At 43.6% G+C, this 15,764-nt stretch overlaps 1 protein-coding gene across 2 annotated transcripts in view; it reads right to left on the bottom strand.

Moving 5' to 3' along the window:
* Positions 1 to 14,695, bottom strand: part of RNF144A (ring finger protein 144A) — a 113,845-nt gene extending 99,150 nt beyond the window's left edge. Inside the window, exons 1-2 of one of the 2 annotated variants that reach the window (XM_075598306.1) lie at positions 14,571 to 14,695; positions 8,946 to 9,003 (exon numbers count right to left, since the gene is read on the bottom strand). The gene's annotated coding sequence lies outside the window, so the exon portion shown is untranslated. The remainder of the gene's footprint in view (positions 1 to 8,945; positions 9,004 to 14,570) is intronic. The other variant, XM_075598305.1, reaches the window with a different exon arrangement.
* Between the last annotated feature and the right edge of the window lie 1,069 nt (positions 14,696 to 15,764).

Here is a 15,764-nt window from a genome sequence, read left to right as displayed (position 1 = left end):
TAATTGTACTGTATCTGGGGGGGATAGTAGTATTTCTATTTGAGGGGAGGTAGTAGTTACTGTATCTGGGGGGTAGTAGTAATTGTATTTGGGGGGTAGTGGTAATTGTATCTGGAGTAGTAGTAAATGTATCTGGGGGGATTAGTAGTAATTGTATTGGCGGGTAGTGGTAATTGTATCTAGGATTAGTAGTAGTAATTCTATTAAGGGTTGGGGTAGTAGAGAAATACAGATGTGAAAGGGGAAGGCTTGCAAGGCCGCCATCACGGGGGGGGGGTCGAAACTCTAGTCCTTGGCCCCCCATGAAATCTGTCGGGCGCAAAATATATTGAACAAAGGCTTTGAATCTACTCACATAGCAATAGGAGAATGTAATTTGCTGTGTAAGAAAAATTATGCACCTGCAATGATTGTCAATGCAAACAACTAAGGGCCTCATTCAGAAAGCGTTCATAAGCCACTTATCAAGCACTTATCACCCAAAATGCCTATTTCAGTAAGCAGTGATAAGTGTGTTATAAAAGACTCAAAAAAAATTGGTCATAAAAAAAATCAGAGGCAGCGGTGATAAGCCACTTATCACCACTTTTCGGCATGTTCATAAACTCGTGCAATTCTAGTAGCAGTGATATGGCTATGAACGCCTATCACCGCTCTAGAATGGTGATATTATCACAAAATTCTCACGCCAGAAAAAGTTGGCTTAAAGGTGTTGGAAACCTGCAGAGAAGCAGCGAGATGGGACATAGAAAAAAATGCATTTTTCCTGCATAGGATTGATGCTGGGAATCTCTGGAGCTGATATCCATTAATATTAGCACCAGAGACCCCTGGCATGAATCCTGTGCAATAAAAATGCATTTACAGTAAACTTCATTACCATAGCAGATAGCCTCAGGGACCCCCTACTTCCCGAGATACAGGCCCCGTTATGGGGGGCCAGTATCTCCTATGCATTTAAATGTCCACGTGACGTGACCATGGGAATAAAATGCATAGGAGATACCGGCACCCCATAACGGGGCCTGTATCTCGGGAAGTACGGGTCCCTCAGGCTGAAACCAATGCGGTTCAGCTCAGGAGACCCCCTGCTCATCTAAACTATTAACAAAATTAAAATTTATACACATACATTTCGGGCGATATTTGCTCAGGGAGAGACGGCTCTCTCAGAGCAGCTCTCTCTGCATCAGATACAACTCGCCGGGTAAGGCCTTTTCAGAGAGTCGTTCATCAGATCACCGGCTTATCACCCGTTTTGTGAATTTTGCTATGACAGGTAATGAAGGCTTTCTGAATACTGTGATAGCAACACTCATAAAAAGGGTGATTTAAATGGTCCGGTGATTTTTTTTGTGAACCTTCTCTGAATGAGGCCCTAAGTGTATCATGTTGGAGAATTCACAGGTTCTGTAAAAGACAACAAAAGAGATTAAAGTTGTTTGTGTTGAGAGAGAAACTGATCAAAAGGATAATGTGTGAATAAAAATAATTACATTAAGTTTAGAAATCGACTGTGCAAAAGTGATTTATAAAGTTTGTTTTTAATGGTAGATTAATACATATTGGGGCCTATGCAGAGAGCAGCGAATTTTAAAATTGGCAAATTTATTAAAAAGTAGCTTTTTTGGAGAGTTTTAATCTCCATATGCAGAAAAGTGCGAATTCTGCTATGTTTAACATGGATGCGTGTGGCGAGTTTAAATTGGCGAGATGCGCGCTTCAGAAATGTGTTAAAACAAATTCGCGGCTTTTTTTTTCCCTTTGCAATGGCCGCGAGCGGCAGTTTTTTCTGGCGAGTTAAAACTGAGACAATCGCGCCATTTTATTGGCGCGAACAGCCGCTAGATGCCGTTCGCGCCTCTCTGCATACGGATATTTTTTAAACTGGCGAGATTGCGGTTCTCGCCAGCCGCGAGGCGAGTTTTACAAATAGAAAAGAAGAATTGGCGCGTTTTTCGGAACTCGCCATTTTCTGCTGCTTTCTGCGCGATTTTCTCCAAAAAATGGCGAATTTCGAAATAGCGCTGCTCTCTGCATAGGCCCCATAGTATTTATATTTATCAAGTCTATTATTACTGTATCTATCGATTGTGCAAACGTAATATACCTCTATAAGGCCACGTCCATAGAAGGACAAGCCGCGCTGAGCCGTGCGGACGCTCCGCGCTGAGCCCCGGCATCCTCAATGAGGATGTCTTTAGACGAATTGGATTTTTCAGCCGACAGCCAAGCTGTTTTGGCCCAGCGACGTCACTGCCCCGCCTCTCCCCGCCTCTCCCCGCCTCCCGATCGCCCCTGCTGGCTCGCCTGCTGAAGCTGTGCGATTTCATGCACATGCAGGCGAGCCTCAGCGTCAGCGCTGTTCCACACTGCTCCCCCCCTCTATGGCCCCAGCCTAAGGAGTGTAAGCCACTGATGTCCCTTATTCAGGCAGATCTTTAAAGGTATGAGTATACTTGCAGAAAAGACTATGTTTTACTTACAGTTTTAATTCAATCTTTGTACATTTGATTCAAGTTGTTAGTTATAAACATTTATATATAGTTGCCTCTGTGCCAAGGGATTGTCTGACACAGAAAAGGGAACAAAAGGAGCTCATAGAGGTAGAATTTAGTACAGTACATCCAATTATAATGTGCATCAAGTCACTTATATTGACAGTCCCCTAATTGCAAACTAGTGCTCATAGAGCAACATTATGTCCCAACACTTTGATGCATTGATTTTCTTTATTGGCATCGATGACTCAGATTTAAGCTCTTTTCCATGTCACTGTGACCGATTTATTTTTGTTATAGAAGACATTGCACGTTTAAAGAAAATCATGTAACACTCGCTGTTTATACTGTACAAAGGAATTAAACATCAACACGCTTTAATAATTTACTTACTGCTGTTTACTGAAACAATTCTGGGTATTTCTGTATAATTACAGTCCCACACCTCTTACAACGAGGAAAACTGAAGTTGCAGAATACATTAGTCTTTGACCAAAATCTGCAACTAATAACCTACTTGAATTTCTCTCTTTGTTTGTAAAGGAACAATGAACAACAGGGAGATACATGAGGGTCAAAAGCCTGTATTTACTGCAGAAGTTAATAAATGCCTTCGAGCTGCTGGAAGTATACTAAACTTTTGGGAATTGGAAAAGGTAAGTAAACTAAAATATTTCTTTTTGATTTAGAGAAGGGACCAAATGTAATAAGCAATCTGACAGTATTTAGAGCCCACTGATGACTTTAAGCATGAAACGGGAACGTAATGTTAAGAGGTAAATGCGTTGGAAGATGTACACACAAAAATTGTTGCCATGACAACAATTTCTATTCATTTGTCTGACATTTCAAATATATAATTTAGCTTTTTCAAACATATAGAGAAATGCACTTCTGTTTGCGTTTGCTTACACTACTATAGGAGTAAAGAGCTGTAATAGTATAGGAGTGACATGGGGGGTGGGCTGCTGACTTGGGGGGGATGCTGACTTGGGGGGGATGCTGACTTGGGGGGGCTGCTGACATGGGATGCTAACTTGGGGAGGGGGGTGCTGACATGAGATGCTAACTTGGGGGGGGTGCTGACTTGGGGGGAGGCTGCTGACATGGGATGTTGACTTGGGGGTGGGGAGATGCTGACTTGGGGGGGCTGCTGATATGGATGATTAGGAAATTAGTTAATTTGCATTAAAGTATTTTAAATGTAATTTTGTTTCAGGTAAACATCGTAAATAAATGTGTTATTTAGAATAATAAATGCTGTTTTACCCGTGCAGCCCGACTCTGTTTTCCTTCTGAGGTGCAGGGGGAGAGAGTGATGTGAGATGCAGGAGGGGGAGAGTGATGTGAGGTGCAGGAGGGGGAGAGTGATGTAAGGTGCAGGGGGGAGAGTGATGAGAGGTGCGGGGGGGGGGGGGGAGAGTGATGTGAGGCGCAGGGGGAGAGAGTGTTGGGAGGTACAGGGGGGGGAAGAGTGATGGGAGGTGCAGGGGGGGAGAGTGATGGGAGGTGCAGGGGGGTAGAGTGATGGGAGGTGCAGGGAGAGATGTGTTTGATGTGGGGGGGGGGAATTGTGTGTTTGATGTGGAGGGGGGTATTGTGTGGGTGAGGGGGAGAGATGGGGGTATGAGAGATAGATGGGGAGTATCGTAAAGGTTGATAGTGGGGGGTTCAGGGGGAGATATAAGGATGATGATGGTGAGAGGTGCTTGAGGAGATGATGATGATGATGATGATGATGATGATGATGATGATGATGATGATGATGATGATGATGATGATGATGATGATGATGATGATGATTTTACCCGTGCGGCCCAAATTTTCCTTGGAGCAGTTCGGCCCTTCTCACTTTACGAGTTGTGCAGGCCTGATCTACTACAAGAAACAGATCCATGAGCCAACCCAAGAATATACAAAACATGTGAGGAATCCCGTTAAATCATTCCCTAATTATCTGCAAGTCAAATTGGAGCAACTAATACCTAACAACTTAGGAGTTGGTATATTTTACATGCTTCAAAAAATCTACAAACCGGGAAACCCTGGTATGCCAAATTATAACAGGTATGGATACACTCACTGCACAAACATCAAGCCTAGTGGAAAATATGTTAAAACGATGAGTCACAAACACCAACAGCTTCATACAAGATACCGCAGATTTCCTCAATAAACTTTACAACATGAAACTTCCATCCAACACACTACGTGTTACCATGGATGTAGAATCCCTGTACAGTAACATCTCCAACAAGGATGGCAATGAGGCATGCTTGCAAATCCTTGCAACATCTCCCCACGTATCAGAAATACAATGCTGAAATAATTACCAAGCTGATTCACACAGCTTTAACAAGGACATTTATCTACAACTAATATGGACTGCAATAGGCACCAGAATGGCACCACAATATGCCAATTTATTTATGGCAGATCTTAAAAAGAGATTCCTAACCACATACCTCCACAAACCTTACAAATTGTACAGATATACTGATTATATATTTATAATATGGATAGAGGGTTAAGAAAAGCTAAAACAATTTTACAAGTCCTTCTATTCATTATATTCTCTAACTAAACTCAAAATGCAATACTCAGCAAATCTACTGAACATTCTGGATACCACAGTAGCACTGAAGAATGACAAACTACACACATCTGTATTTTAACAAATCCAATGTCAGATGTAGTTACCTTGATAACTCTGGCATCTACTACACTAATACAAAACAAGCCACTGCCAGGCTACAGTATAAGATATCACTGCATACAGTATGCTCTGACACTAAATACCAGAACAGACACCTTTCAAACCTGACTGAATCATTGAGACAGAAGGGATACAAGCCAAAGACTATTATATTACCAATACAATCATGTCTGCACTGAAAGCCCCACAAGAACATCTGCTCCAATCTATAATAATAAAAGACCATGTGTGTCTGTCTGTCAGAGCCATAGCTCCAAGATTATGAAACCTAGACACCTGAATCTTTGCATTGGTTGTTCCCTCTCCGTGAGGCCACTGATTTGGGGTGTAAGAGAGGGAGGGGAACAGGTAGGAGTGTAAGAGAGAGAGGGAGAGTGAGAGAGGGGGAGGAAGAGCGAGAGTAATTGGGGGGCGAGAAATACATGAGAGGAGGGAGAGGATGAGTTTGTAGTGTGAGAGGTGGGGGAATAACAGAGGGAGGGCGAGAAGTGGGGGTGTAAGAGAGGGTGTAACAGAGGAAGGTTACTCATGGAATAGATCAGGGGGGCGCAAACCTTTTTCCCTGCGCTCCCCTGCTGGATGTTCTCCTCTCGGCGCGCCCCCCTCCCTCCTCCTCCTTACCTTGATTCCCGGTGAACTGGACGTCATGACGTCATAGGAACGTGACGTCACATGACCCCGCGGCATCATTCGACGCCGCGTTGCCATGGTGACGCGTCTCCAGATGCCGGCTGAATCAAGGTAAGTAGATTTAGAGAGGCCCTGCAGCTCTCCCGGCACTTAATTTAAGTGCTTTCGGAAAGCGTGCGGGGCCTCTGTAAACCCCGCGCCCCCCGCCGGTAATCTGGCGCCCCCCCCCCCCCGGGTGTTGCACACACCACTTTACGCACCCCTGGAATAGATCACTCAGAGAGCGTCAGTGAAGAGGGTGGATATCACTATTATTTAGGGTGGGAGTCTCAGTGACTGGGGGTTAGGAGTGCAGCCTCGTTCACTGAAAGGTAGAATGATTGATCAGGTGAAAGAGGGCGCCATTATCGATTGATTAATAGTCTGCAATGCAAAAGATGACTCCAGAGCACGGCAAGAAGTGCAAGGCCGGGTACTTTAGTAAGTACAAAAAGAAAGAAACAACCACGCGCATACCACTAATTGCCACACACAACCCTGCACTGGGAGACATGTGAAAAATAATCAAAGATCTGCCACCTACTGTATGATGACATAGGATGACACTTTAAAATATATCTTCCCAAATCTCCCATCCTTGCATTCCGACAACTGCCAAACCTCCAGCAGAAGTTAGTCAACAGAAAACTTCACATGGAACTCAAGAATACTGAAAATGGCACAAGACCATGCAACATCACAAGCTGGAAACTTTGCAAACATAACCCTAATATTCTAATATCCCACAGTCAGTCACAAACATACTGTTGAACATTCAATGTTAAAGGATCATCCTGCTGCACATTCAGGACTGTGGTATAATACAGGTATGATTCAATGCAGTGAATGTGACCAAGGATGCTACATTGGTGAAACCAGCCAAAAAGTTCAAACCAGAATAAGCCTACACAGACACAGAATAACACACCATGAAAAAGAAAGCTACTGCAATCCAGTGGGACATCACTTCTCACAGCCAGATCATTCCATAAATTATTTAAAATCCGAATCCTCAAAGGAATGTTTAAAAGCACTCAACAACGGAAAATATTTGAAATAAAAATGATAATGCTCTTTGACACTAAAAGAAGAGGACATAATACTACTGATCTGGGGTTTCTCACACACTATCTGAATTTTATGTGAAGTTTCTCCCTATCTTGTCCCTCTGTTAGGCCTCGGCCATGTTTAGCGCTTGCTGGCGGAAGCGTGCTGACGCGAGCTCCCGCTCAGCACTGAGCCCCTACAGCCGCAATTAGAGCGGCTTTAGTAGGGGCTCATCTATGCTTCCGCAAGCGCGCGGAAGCGCAGGTCTTAGGGGAATTTAAAATTCCCCCGCTTGCCGGTGCGACAGGCTGGTCACGTGAGCGGTTCGCCCAATGAGGGTGAACCAGCTCCGTGACGTCACTGTCCCGCCCCCGGCCAGTGACGTGCCCACCCCCGGCCCGCTGACAGCGCGTGCGGTAAGCAACCGCAAGGCCAGGGAAAGCACCCGCTTTCCCTGCGGCTCAGCGCGCCTCAGCACGCCAGCAGGGAGCCTGGCCGAGGCCTTAAGCTTACACTCTACTCGCTTCCCCACCTACACACACACACACACACGCATGCACACGCACACACACACACACACACACACCCTCTTCACACTGCTGATGGATTATGGTTCTACTGTACACGCACTCTATATGTTCCACTATCCATGTCAACCATTTATTGCCCTATCTGTTTATTTACTATTCCCTCTGCGTTCCTTTTCTACCTCAGATTGTTATGTTGGATTTGATATCTCTGTTCAACTCATGCAATCTTTTATAAATTAGTATTGCTTCACCTGAGGAAGAGAGTAAAATACTTGAAAGCTTGTCCTAACATATCAATTGTTAGTCTAAATAAACAAATATTACCTAATACTGTACAACCCATGGTCATTTTTCCTCCTGCTTGATCTCTCTGCTGCTTTCAATACTTTAGGCCACTTTTTCTTCTTTCAAATTTTACACTCTAATGTTATCCATAAAAAAACCCTATCATAATCCTCTTCATACTATATTTCACCCCTTCTCCTCTGTTTCTTTGTCAACATGTGTTCAACCCGTTGATTTTCTTGTTGAATACGTCAGGGCCCTGTTCTGGAACCTCTTCCTATTTTCTGATATTTTCTTCACATTTCTTTGGTGTTACTACAGTACTCTCTCCTTGTCCATTCACATCCATTATTTAGTTTAGAGACGCAATCCAAGCGGGCGATTTATTTTCTGAATGTTTTTATTTTTTTTAACATTGAATTGCAGCAGGGGGTCTCCGGAGCTGAACCCCATTCATTTCCGCTCCGGGGACCACCTGCTTGTAGAGATACTTACCTTCGTAAGAAGTGCTGATAGCTGCGATGTTTAGCTAGCAGGGTTCACGTAATGACTACTGAGTATAAAAGCTCCTGCGCCCTGTGGGTGAAGAGGAAGCTGTGATGTCATCAGGTCCGGCTTCCTATTGGGCCGCGTGACGCAAGAGCTTTAAACTTTGCAGAGGTCTGTATCTCGGGAAGCAGGGGCCCCCTGAACTTAAATTAATGGGGTTCAGCTGTGGTGAACCCTGCTTCAATACTGTGGGGAAAAAAGCACATGAATTACTCCTTTAACTTGATGCTTCTACTTTCTTAACATTGCTACAATCAGTCTGTCACACTATTGCTAAAATTCTGCTGATAATGATCATTGCAAAACTACTTCTCCTTCACAACATTCTCCCTTGAAATGTATTCAACATGCTGCAGCTAGAAACGTGTAACTTTCTCCCCAAACAGTGCCTGCACATCTACTTCTCACATCCCTCTCCTGACCTCATCAAATCTTAAATAAAGGTATATATACCTATATATCTTCTATAAAGGTTGTTTCCTCACCTTCGAGGCTGTACATTCCTCTGTCCCTCCCTATACCTAAACTTTGAACTCTCCCTTTAACCCTTGCTCGTCTCATGGGCTCTGCTTAGGACTGTCTTCTTTCCAACACTCTCATCTCTACTGCTCTCGCATAAAACTTTTTTTCCCCCTCCCTGCGCCCTACCTGTGGAACTCTTGTATCCTCAGCCTTCAACCAGGCTTCTTCTTTCCTCGCCTTCAATCTAAAAATATAAAAACACACCTGAATAAAGCATGTTAATACCCTGTGCCTCTGTCACTCCTCTTGGCCACGGAGGCACTTACAAACCATTGGAGACAAGCATTGCCATCCAACGGCACTCACCCCCCTTCCAATCCTCATCACTGTAGATAGTGCACTCCATATGATCTCTGTTAGCAAACCAAGCATTTTTGACATAGCTACAGTAGAGGCAGCGATTATTCTAACAAAAACCAGTGGCAATTCCCCAAAAGACCCAGGTACACCCAGGTACATTCTGAATACATTTCCTTAAACTAGCCCCAGCATTTTTGCATTGATTAATGGCCTATCAGATTAACAGCGGGGGTCCCTGGCAGTCCCATTCAAACTGAATTGGACTGCCAGGGATCCCTGCTGTGTTAATCCTATGGGTCGTTAGTCAATGCAGAAATGCCTTAAACGTGCCTCAAACTAGCCCAGAACATACCCAGCACATACCCTGAATGTAACCCGGCTAGTTTAAGGCAAATGTTAGAATAAGCGTTGCCTCTACTGTAGAGTACTACGGCATGGGGCGCCTGGAGTGCCAGACCCCATTACATAATAGCTACGTCTCGGAACACTCAGAAGAGTAAACATTTCTAAGAATTCTTGAATCAGGACATGCATTTGATTTTACGCTATACACCTGCACCAATATAGTAAACATATCCATCTCGCTTAACAATGTTTTAATATATGATAATAAATAGTGAATCTGGAGATAATGGTATTATTATTGTAATTGTTTAACTTTTCCTGTCACCGTATAATTACATCAATATATAAATATGTAGATTAACTTTTAAGTCTCCCATAACTTAGCCAGTATATCATGGGATCTGGCACGCCAGGGGTTACAGTGACTACATCATCTGCTTTTTTAGCTCATTTTCATAGGGAGATCGGCGTAATCTGGCACGCGGGAAACAAAATAGGACTCTTCCGTTTCCCTAAGTGATGCTGCGATCACCTGATCACTCTAACTAGCAGTCACAATATTGTGATGTGCTGGCACTCAAAGGGTTAAACAGCAACCTATGGCTATGCTAAAAATCATGTATGCAAAGAACTTAAGACTAAGGCCCGGGCCATAGAGGGGTGAGGAGAGCGGATGCGTGCTAACGCTGAGGCTCGCCTGCTTAAGTCAGCGCGATTCCACGGACTTGCAGGCGAGCCAGCGTGCGTGAAGGGAGCCGGGGGGAGGTGGTTGGAGGCGGGCAGTGACATCGCTGGGCCAATCGCCCGCAACGCACTGATGTCAACGTCACCGTGCCGACGTCACGGCGCCGTGACGTTGACGCTGCTTAAGGCTGATTGGATGTTTTCAGCCGACAGCGCGCTGAAAAACAGCTTGGCGCTCGGCTGAAAACTCCAAAGCCTGAGCACGCCTGCGGACGCTCGCGTGAGCCCTCTCTCAAGGCATCCTCATTGAGGATGCAGGGGCTCAGCGCGGAGCGTCCGCATGGCTCAGCGCTTCTTGTCCTTCTATGGACGCAGCCTAAGGGGTACATTCTATATATGCTGAAGCGGCCTCATGGGCTGTTTATGGCCAAAAATTAAACCGGCGAAAACAGCCCGATTGGTGGGTTCGGTGGATGTAGAATATGTCCCTAACAGGCAGCTATTTCACATAATCAAATTATCAATAGCTGCTTTCAGGCGAGTAAAGTGGTTACAACTCAGAGACCCGATACAAGAACCTGCGTAACATGACCTTTGTGATTTCACAACTGATCATACTTATAATAATCTGAAGCTGTTTTCTTTCATATTAAGATTTCAAAGGTGCCGTCTCAAAAAGCTTGACAAAAAAACAAACATTTGGTAAGCAATGTTCCAATGTAATTAGTTAACAAATGCAATCCCCCTGAAAGAAATCAAATCACTTTTGTGCTTCCTCTGACATTTTAAATTGTTTTGTTTGTCAACAGAGGCCTTTAAAAGTGTTGGCAATATCCTTGCCATTGTATGACATGCTTTATGCATGTCCTTGAATTGTCATAAGACAGGAGAAGCAACAGACAATGCATGACACAAATTGGCACAGTGCAAATAAGAGGAACAAATGGCCCTGATACATGAAGCAGCGGTAAGGAAAACTCGAATTGTTATCTTCAAAAATTAGTACATTTCTGGTCAACTTGCATGCAAGTTGATCACAAATGTACTGATCTTTGGATATAACAACTCCAGTTTTCCTTACCACTGCTTGATGTGTATGGGCCAAAGTAGGAAGTTTCCGTGTATTATGTTTACAAATAAAAACTGAAAGTAAGTTAAAAATGATTTATTCAAAAATGCATTGATAACCAAGATTTCTATTCAATAGTCAAATCCACATTACCTGTTACCTATTTTTGCCTCACTGTATGGACCTGCAACTACAATGTATTTTTCTTTCTACTTACTGTACTTCTGTTCACCTTGTTATGCCCTCTGCATCCTCTAACAGTCTAACTCTTGTATACTTCAACTTTCAAAGTCTCCCTCCACTCTTGACCCCTCATCTATCCTCACATATTGCGGAGGAGGAACAGTTTCATTTGCTTTAATCCTCTGCCTCAACCGCATGTTCTGTCGCTTTCAACAAGAGCAACTTTAATTCTGCTTGGCCCTCACTTTTAAATGTCTTCAATGTCTTGGTTTATCACTCATGTTACAGTTCCTAAATTTTCGCTCTCTCTGCTCAGATAACGTAGGTTAGGTCTGTGCCCAGGCTAAGTTAGATCTCTGCCAAGGATAGGTTAGCTATCTGCCCCGGCTAGGTTAGATCTCTGCCCAGGCTAGGTTAGGTCTCTGCGACCATTTCTATAATTCATGTGGGATTGTACAATTCATCAATTGATATTTCATATATGAGGATATTAATCTGTCCTATTTTGAATTTATGTTGTGTGTGTTGTGCACACTGCGTGTTCTTAGTATTGTAGCCTGAATGGGTTCCTCTAGATATTTGATGTGCTCAAGTCCTTTAAATAAAAAGTGGATCAATCTATAAACCCCCTTGGTTGGTTATATATATGCTGGGATGCACAGTCTACACAAACCATTCCCCCCGATGAAGTCAGCGGTATGACGAAACGCGTGTATCGGAACATTGGCTTCTATACAAATTGGATCCATATTCAGAAATCCATATTGGAGGAAACTCTATGTGGAGCTTTTTGTAGCAGATCTCTGGAGGTTATTATGCAATTTAAATATCACACGTTTGTGAGTGCAGTACTGTTTTTTTTACCTTCACACATTGTATTATTAAAACAATATTTTACTATGGAGCATTCACTTTCTTTTTGTTTTTATATATAAGTTCAACGCTAATATTTTTTCCCCTTAAATAGCGCTGAAAGTGTTTGCAGCTCTATACATCAAATTCTGTAAGGCAAAATTGAGCTCTCCCTAGAGCTCAACGCAGTTTAACTTAGACTAATAAGGTTATCATTGAAATCTCAGTTGCTCATAATTTTTTAACCCTAAAACGAAAAAGTGAAGACATGCTCAAGGGGCAAGATACTTGCACTATATATGTTAAAATAAAGACAAGGAACTGCAGTAAAGATGATAAATAACATTTGCCGCTTAAAGGTGCCCTTTCATTTACAGTATCAACATATGTTGGAGTCGCAATAAACTGACAGCACTTACAAATAGCATTGATACAATGTTTCACGTTTGCGTCATGATTTCAGATATTTTTATTAGCTTATTCTATGGCAGAACATTTCAATCAAAATAGCAAAGTAAAATGGAATATACAACATTGACTTTAACCCGTCAATGGATATTCTGAACACATGGCACATAAGCGTGGCCCCCTGCAGACGCACTTACCAGAACTCCCTCATACTGTCTCTGTACGTTCTCCCTACCTACCAATTAGACTGTAAGCTCCTCGGGGCAGGGACTCCTCTTCCTTAATGTTACTTTTATGTCTAAAGCACTTATTCCCATGATCTGTTATTTATATTATCTGTTATTTATTTGATTACCACATGTATTACTACAGTGAAGCGCTATGTACATTAATGGCGCTATATAAATAAAGACATACAATACAACCGTAAAATGTATCAATCCGTGTTTAACCTTTTTTTGGTTAAGGAACCCTATAATTATACTGTGGAACCCCAACCCTCTCTAATAGCGCGTCTGAGATCAGATGCATTGTAAGGAGCCCCAACTCTCTCTAATAGTGCGCCTGAGATCAAATACATTGTAAGGAACCTCAATGCTCTCTAATAGCGTGTCTGAGATCAGATGCATTGTAAGGAACCTCAACCCTCTCTAATAGTGCATCTGAGATCAAATGCATTGTAAGGAACCCCAACCCTCTCTAATAGTGTGTCTGAGATCAGATGCATTGTAAGGAACCCCAATGCTCTCTAATAGCACGTCTGAGATCAAATGCATTGTAAGGAACCTCAACCCTCTCTAAAAGCGTGTCTGAGATTAAATTCATTGTAAAGTACCCCAATTCTCACTAATAGTGCATCTAAGGCTGCGAACCCGCTGAATAAAGAAAGTATTAGCAACTCCAATATCAAGGTTATCACGGCTCAGCTTCAAAGCAATGTTTAGATCAACCCCCCAAAAATTTTCCCCTCTTTCTACAATACCTACTTCCAACTAAAGTATATCCTGAATTCACTCTCACCCTTATACTGTCAATTGTGCCTCTTAGCCCAATGTATCTTTCCCTCTTTCTCACCTCCATTATTCCCAATTGTGTATCATACAGTACCTAATGCCCCCTCCTTCTTAACTCTATACTCCCCACTTCTTGTGTACCCCTTCAACCCATTTACCTCCAGACTTCCCCCTTTCTCTCTTATCGTCACTCTCTTATCTACAACCCCCTTTCCTCTTCCTTTCACCTACAGTACTACTGGAGCAGGCTGGTTTCTGCAGCTCTCTCTTTTAGAGGATGTACATAAGCAAACAAGACACGCTTGTCTCCCCCTTCTCTGGTGACCTCACCAGCTCTGCCTGCAGCTCCATTGAGAAAATTAGGAGGGAGGGGGTGATAGTTTACAGTGCCTAACAGTTACCGAAGTGAGGGGAGGACCAGGGGACGCAGTATTGTTCCTAACCAGACAAATGGGATCCTGACACATATGAGAATAGCAAGTGAGCTGTACGTTACAGTACAAAGATTAACGTTACAGTCCAAAAATGAATACAACATGTAAACAAAAAAGTCAGATTGCAGATGGACACTAAGCTGCGACTGTCTGTTTGTTTCCAGCAGCACTGACATACTGTAGCTTACAGGTAGCATGACTTACACTTTCACTGTTTCCGATCCTTTTTTTTTAAATTTGCCATGGCAACAAATCAGAAAGAAATATCTGTGCAGAGGGAGATGTGAATAACACAAGCTTTGCGATGCTCTCTGCTTATAACATGCAAGCAGGATGCGAAAAGAACAATATAGCAGAATAAGAGCAAGAACAGGGCATGGCAGCCTTTGCTGCAGGCATGGGAACACTTGTACACTTCCCTTCCCCTGGATGATAATGACATTCAAACATAGGCATCACTCACCCACTGGCATGAAGAGCACAGCACCACCGTGTCTGCAAAAGCCTTCCGAGCAACACATGCGCAGTGCAGGGTGCCTGGATACTGTGGAAACAGCTTATGATGCTGCCAACCAAACCAAGGAGCCCTAAACTGGAAGAGGCGAGGCCAGTGATGCGAGGGACCTGTAGGCGGAGTCAACCAAGTCACATTGAGGGCTGGATTCAAACTGGTGCTGGATGCTGTAACTTGGTGAGACATGCCCTGTACTAGATAATAACTTGGGCAGTGTATTTCACCAGAGAATGTCACTGGGAGAGTTCTCAGCATATCCCTGTAGCAGTTCTGTGTGTGCCTCATGTCAAGCTGAACAGAAGGCATGCAGTGGTTAAAGTCCAAATCTCACATAGAATGCCATTATAGACTTGAATATTGAACGAGGGTTCACTGTGTTGGTTCGAATGGTTTAGAGATCCTGGCTTAGGCTGCGCTTATAGTGCCGGCGACGGCGACAGCTACGCCGCGTCAAAATAAATGCATTGACGCCGTCGCGTGCGCTTATAGTAAGTGTGGCACGACGGAGCGACGGCTAGGGTTTCCAGGTGTCCGGTATTGAACCGGACAGGCCGGTATTTGGTTACCCTGTCCGGTAAAATATGAGAGATAATACCGGACATGGGATAGAGCAGGGCTGCTGCTAAGGGGCTGAGCAGCTTCTGATTGGCTGAATTACACAGCAGCAACCAATCAGGAGGTGACAGGAGCCTGGGGGGTGGGGCAAAGAGCAGAGGAAAAGCATGCAGCAGAGGGGTGAGGCTGAGTCTGTGTGTCTCAGTGTCCTGACTGTGTGTGTGTCTGTCTATATGTGTCCTGTCTGTATATGTATGTCTGTCTATCTATCTGTGTGTGAGTGTATGTGTGTGTCTCAGTGTGTCTGTCTTTGTCTGTGTCCTGCCTGTATATGTGTTTGAGTGTGTGAGTGAGTGAATGTCTCAGTGTGTGTGTGTGTGTGTGTGTGTGTGAGAGAGAGAGAGAGAGAGAGAGTGTGGGTATGTCTCAGTGTGTGAGTGTGTATATGTCTCAGTGTGTGTGTGTGTGGTGACAGACAGTACATACAGTACTGGCAACTTTGTTTAATTGCTCACTCACCCTTACTTTTCTTTTACTATACTAACAGTCTTCCCATTTTCAAGATCTATTAAAAATAACCACCATTGT

This window comes from Ascaphus truei, chromosome 4, assembly GCF_040206685.1.
Source record: "Ascaphus truei isolate aAscTru1 chromosome 4, aAscTru1.hap1, whole genome shotgun sequence".
Lineage (NCBI taxonomy): Eukaryota > Metazoa > Chordata > Amphibia > Anura > Ascaphidae > Ascaphus > Ascaphus truei.
Note: the sequence above shows the minus strand (reverse complement) of the source record. Positions and strands in the feature narration are given on the sequence as shown.